A 6,095-nucleotide genomic window follows, 5' to 3' on the forward strand; every position below is an offset into this window, starting at 1 on the left:
ACATAAATTTCAATCATTATTATCCTCATTAATTTCCAAAATACTTAAATTATTTTTTTTCTTTCAACGATTTCATTATATTAACATTAGCATGTCGGTGACACGAAGGCTCGAATCTATCCGATTCGATAAACCAGCGCAAAGCGCTTAAAGAAGTTTTCATTTTCACGAAGTTATGTCTGCGTTCATGTGTACGTGTATTAGATAACATTCTTTATTGTTATTTTCATTTAAGTCGAAATGATTTTAAATGTTAGATAATAATCTATTGTAAGGACAGTCTTTTTTTTATAAAATAGGACGGCGGACGAGCATATGGGCCACCTGATGGTAAGTGGTCACCAAACACCCTTAGACATTGGCATTGTAGAAATGTCAACCATCGCTAACATAGCCAATGCGCCACCAACCTTGGGAACTAAGATGTTATGTCCCTTGTGCCTGTAATTACACTGGCTCACACACCCTTCAAACCGGAACACAACAATAACAAATACAGCTGTTTTGTGGCAGAATATTTGATGAGTGGGTAGTACCTACCCAGACGAGCTTGCACAAAGCTCTACCACCAGTAAAAGTAGTCTGTGGAATAACTGTCTCGTTCGTATTATGCTGGTATTGGTAGTTTTTTGACAATAAGTAAGGAACTGTAAGGCTTCTATGTTGAATAAAGATTTTCAAACAAAGCACAGAAAATGATTTCCTTTTAAATTTTCAATGATTAACACTACTTTAATTATTTTGTATGTATTCATTCCTTATCTTGTTAATTCATGTCACGTATTTCAGCTGCATGACTTACATCCATCTTTTAAATGGCCCAACATTACGATCCATACATAACTAGGTCGTATTATTGATTTATAAATTCACCGTTTAAGTTTATAAAGCATTCGTGGACCGCAAATTAATCTCGCGACCTGTATCTTTACATACAACTCGAGATAATCCTGTTTTGAAAACGTTGTATCTCCGTATCACGTTGCATTCTCGTAGTTACAGGAAGTCTTCGCAAATTGCCGAGTATTTATGTCAATGTATATAAAAAAATTTAAAACACCGTTAACATACAAAATACAAGTATTACGTTTTCGATCAGCTGATTTGAAGGCCTGCTTTCCATATTTTATAACATATTATATTTTATTGAAATCTATCTAAACTAATACTGATTAGATTTATAACTCGCATATTATATTAAAGCTTGCCATGTGTATTCCTTGTTGGAGATCCTAATAAACTCAAATAAAAATAAAATACTGACCCATTTACGCAATTATCATACTAGACAGACCGGACGTTGAGGTCTTGATGTAAATAACGCCAATATTGATCTATCGTTAAAATGTCGGTAAGGCTTCGATTGCTCGTTAAATATCCACAAAATTTAAGTTATATTACCAAGATTAAGTTACATCGTTTTAAAATTTCAATTCAATCGCAACTGTCGTAAAATAGAAGAACGGAATTTAAGGACTGGTACTCTTGAGTGTAATTTAAATTTGTATTTGTTTTTAGCGTTGCAGCTACATTGAAACCCTTATAATGAAATGAATTGTAATTAAAATTAAATTAACTTAATTACAAGGCATTATATTACTATAATGCCTTGTAATTAAGTTAAAATAATTTTAATTTATAATTTAAGTTAAAATATTTGCATGTCATAAATATAGTGACTAAACATGTATATTATCAATCAACAGCCAATCGTTGTCCACTGCTGAACATAGGCCTCTCCCAAGGTGCGCCAAAGCTCCCCGTCCTCCGCCTTCCGCATCCAGTTGGTGCCCGCCACCTTCTTAAGGTCGTCGGTCCACCTGGCTGGAGGGCGCCCTACGCTGCGCTTGCCGATTCGCGGTCTCCGCTCTAGGACACGTCTGCTCCAACGGCCATCGGTCCTACGACATACGTGACCAGCCCACTGCCGCTTCAGCCTGCTAATTTCTAGTCCTAGGTAGGTATATTCACTAACAACTTCGAGAGGTTTCCCCTCGACGTATATCGGTCCCGGCACGACATGCCTATTGAACATGACCTTGGCGTTGTCCAAGTTTATACCGAGACCGACACACCGGGAAGACTCGCCTAGGCTACGCAGCATTTCGGTGAGTTGTTCCAGTGACTGCTATGATGACGATATCGTCGGCAAATCGAAGGTGTGAGATGTACTCGCCGTTTACATTGACTCCATACCCAGTTCAATCCAGCGTCTTGAAAACGTCTTCCAACACGTTGGTGAACAGTTTCGGGGATATTACATCCTCCTGTCTCACCCCTCTGCGCAGTTGGATCGCCTTTGTCTTACAGTCCTGGATGTGGACAGTCATTGTAGCGGCGTTGTACAGACATCTCAGTATCTCGATAGATCTCCAGTCGATATGACATCTCTGCAATGAGTCGAGCACTGCCCAGGTTTCGATGGAATCGAAGGCTTTCTCGTAGTCCACAAATGCCATACACAGCGGCTGATTGTACTCTTCGGTCTTCTGCACAATCTGCCGAACAGTATGGATTTACTGGTGGTAGGGCTTTGTGCAAGCTCGTCTGGGTAGGTACCACCCACTCATCAGATATTCTACCGCAAAACAGCAATACTTGATATTGTTGTGTTCCGGTTTGAAGGGTGAGTGAGCCAGTGTAATTACAGGCACAAGGGACATAAAATCTTAGTTCCCAAGGTTGGTGGCGCATTGGCTATAAGCGATGGTTGACATTTCTTACAATGCCAATGTCTAAGGGCGTTTGGTGACCACTTACCATCAGGTGGCCCATATGCTCGTCCACCTTCCTATTCTATAAAAAAAAAATGTGGTCCACGGTGCTGTAGCCTGATCGAAAGCCGGCTTGCTCTGGGGGCTGGAACTCGTCAAGTCGTCTGGCGAGACGGTTCGTGACGACTCTTGTGAACAGCTTATACACGTGACTCAGGAGGGAGATTGGTCTGTAGTTTTTCAAGAGGGTTTTATCACCTTTCTTGAAAAACAGTACCACTTCACTCCCGCTCCACGTTTCCGGGGTCTTGCCATGTTGGATGACGGAATTAAAGAGGCTTGCTAGCTCTTTCAGGACCGGAGTCTCGCCTGCCTTAAGTAACTCTGTTGTGATTCTGTCATCTCCCGGAGCTTTGTTGTTTTTAAGCCGCCCTAATCTCGCCTTGGTCAACGACCGGGAGCTCTTCGGAGTAATGGCGCATAAGAGGGGCGCGCTGGTCATCAATACTATTTCCCACGGGTTTATCCGATCTTGAAGAGAACAACTGCCCATAAAACCTCTCTACTTCTCCGACAATCTCAGGCCTAGAGGTAGGGACCCCACCATTTTCAGTTTTAAGTTTTGTCAGACGCGGCCTCCCAAATTTGCGAGCGAACACTTTCGATCCCCGATTTTGCTCAATCGCAGCCTTGATGGCACGGGTATTGAAGCGTCGGAGATCGCGTCGCGTAAGCGTTTTTATTGTTCGGTTTAAGGCCTTATCTGACAAAAACGATGGTAGTTCTCGTCGTTTTCTCATGAGCTCGAGTGTCTCAGCAGAGAGTTTTGGTGCGTTGTCTCTTCTCTGTGGCGGAAAACACTTGCGGGATGTGTTTTGCAGTATTTTGACCAGCGTGTCGGTTTTCTCATCAATGCTGCTTACGTTTTCCAACGTGGTGAATTGATTTTGAAGTTCCATTTTGAACTTTTCGGAGCCTTGAGCAGCTTGGAGCATGGTAGGTCGGAGAGTAGACCTCATCATTCTCGATCTTTCGGCTTTGAAGTCGATATTTAGAGTGCCTCGAACCAAGCGGTAATCACTTCCGGTATTAAACCTGTTGATCACTGAAACATCTCTAAATATGTGCCTTTTATTCGAAATGATAAAGTCTATCACGTTCCTTGTCACGTTATGGGGGCTTCGCCAGGTCCACCTCCTCTGAGGCTTCTTTTGAAAGAAAGAATTCATCAAGAAGAGCCCCTCCGCTTCGAGAAAGCTTACCAGCATTTGCCCCCTGTGATTTCTGCAGCCCAAGCCGTAAGGTCCGACTTTCGATTCACCGCTATCTTGTACTCCCACTTTAGCATTAAAGTCTCCCATAACAACATTGTAGTGGGCCTTCGAGGTGTCGTTGAGGGCCTTTGAGATGTCCTCGTACATCGCTTCGACCACATCATCAGAGTATGTCGAAGTTGGCGCATATACCTGTACGACCTTCAGGGAGTACCTGTCGGAAAGTTTTAGGACAAGGTACGCTACCCGGTTCGACACACTACTGATTTCCACAATGCTGCTAATGAGATCCCTTTTGACTAGAAAACCGACACCACCCTGGGAGAGGTTATCACCTTCGCGGAAGTTAACGGACTCTAGAGTTATTGTGCCCTCCCCTGTCTTCGGACTTCAGATAACCCCAGTATATGCCAGTTTATATGACTTAACTCTACTTCTAATTCGGCGAGGTGATGGTCCAGCCTCATCGAGCGTCCATTGTACGTTGCCATGTGCAGTCGTTTTATATGGTAGCCTGCCATGAACCGGTGATTCTTAGCACCCCCTGCCCTGCCGATACTGCGACCGCTACCTTGGTCGGGCTTGCCGGTAACTGGGGGCCTTTTTTTGGACGCATCTGCCATTAAGGAGGGTTTGCCCATACTCGCCGCGCTGGGCAGGCGTGTTGGCGAGCGCAGTAGGGGGGTAAGTTGTTTATGTATATTATGCTTAAAGCAAATAAATTGAATTGAATTTAATTGATAATTTATAAAAAAGTGTGTATGTCTATATGACAGACGTCATACACGCTTGAGCATTTCGAATTGAAATGCGAGGAAAGAAACGAAAGAAAATAACAAACAATTTGTCTTGTAAATTATCAATTGAATACGAAAAAAACTATTAAATTAAAGTACTTAGTTATACAAAGTATCACTGCGGTAGCATAAATCAAAATATACTTTATCTGAGTAACGACAAGAAACTCGGTGGTTCCTTTTTTCCAACATTTCAAATACAAACTTTATATTAAACAAATGCAATTAAATTTATATATATTCTGCTTGAAAGTCAACGGGTACTTATTTTTCCATATTTATTTATTGGCTTCCATTATTTATAAATTCTTAAAATAGCTTAATACAATTGTTAAGAATGTTAGTCTATTAAGTGTACGAGAATGACAACAAGGAGTTTGTAATGTCACGGAGCTCACGCCATTAAGTTTAAGAAAAAACTTAAATTGACACTTCTGCCTCGCCGCCCGCTGTCTACGCACACTATTTTTATTACTTCATATTTATTTTCTATATTGCTTCCTATTCACGATTCAATTGTAATATTATTTAAATACATATGAGTTTGTTACGTTAAAAGAGTTTTACTTCTACGTACAAATTCACGCAATCATCATCAAGATACATCAAGCTACAATCATACATTGACGCCATAGTCTACACAATTGTTCACATATGCCAGGCGTTAGTTACGGCTTTATTGTTTTTTTCCTATTGGCGTGACGTGACACTTCAAAACCATTATTCATACTTGTATTCTATAATAATGTTTTATTTAATAAATATTTGCAGTGTACAGATTATAATATCAACAATTGATATATTTTTTAACATACAACACATTTAATACATAATAATATTTATACCTTTAACATGAAACATAATATTCAATAAAAAAAATTGCCTAATTTTGATCAATCAACTTCACCTTAACAGATCGGAAATCGGAATAGAAAAGGTTAAGTTTATTATCTGTGGAACGGCTTGAACACGTGTCGACTTATTGCTTCCTGCTTTATATTAAAACAGATGTCGCGAATGTGACAGATAGATGAAAATAATAGACAGTGTGTCCTTCCTTTCTGTTCCTTTTAGTTGTCTACCTTTAAAACTAACTACATATACTCACATTTTTTTTATAGAATGGTAAGTATTCACCAACACCCAGACATTGGCATTGTAAGAAATGTTAACCATCGCTCACATCGCCAATGCGCCACCAACCTTGAGAACTAAGATGTTATGTCCCTTGTACCTGTAATTACAATGACTCACTCTCCCTTGAAACCGGAACACAAAAATACCAAGTATTGATGTTTTGCGATAGAATA

This window comes from Nymphalis io, chromosome 9, assembly GCF_905147045.1.
Source record: "Nymphalis io chromosome 9, ilAglIoxx1.1, whole genome shotgun sequence".
Classification (NCBI taxonomy): domain Eukaryota; kingdom Metazoa; phylum Arthropoda; class Insecta; order Lepidoptera; family Nymphalidae; genus Nymphalis; species Nymphalis io.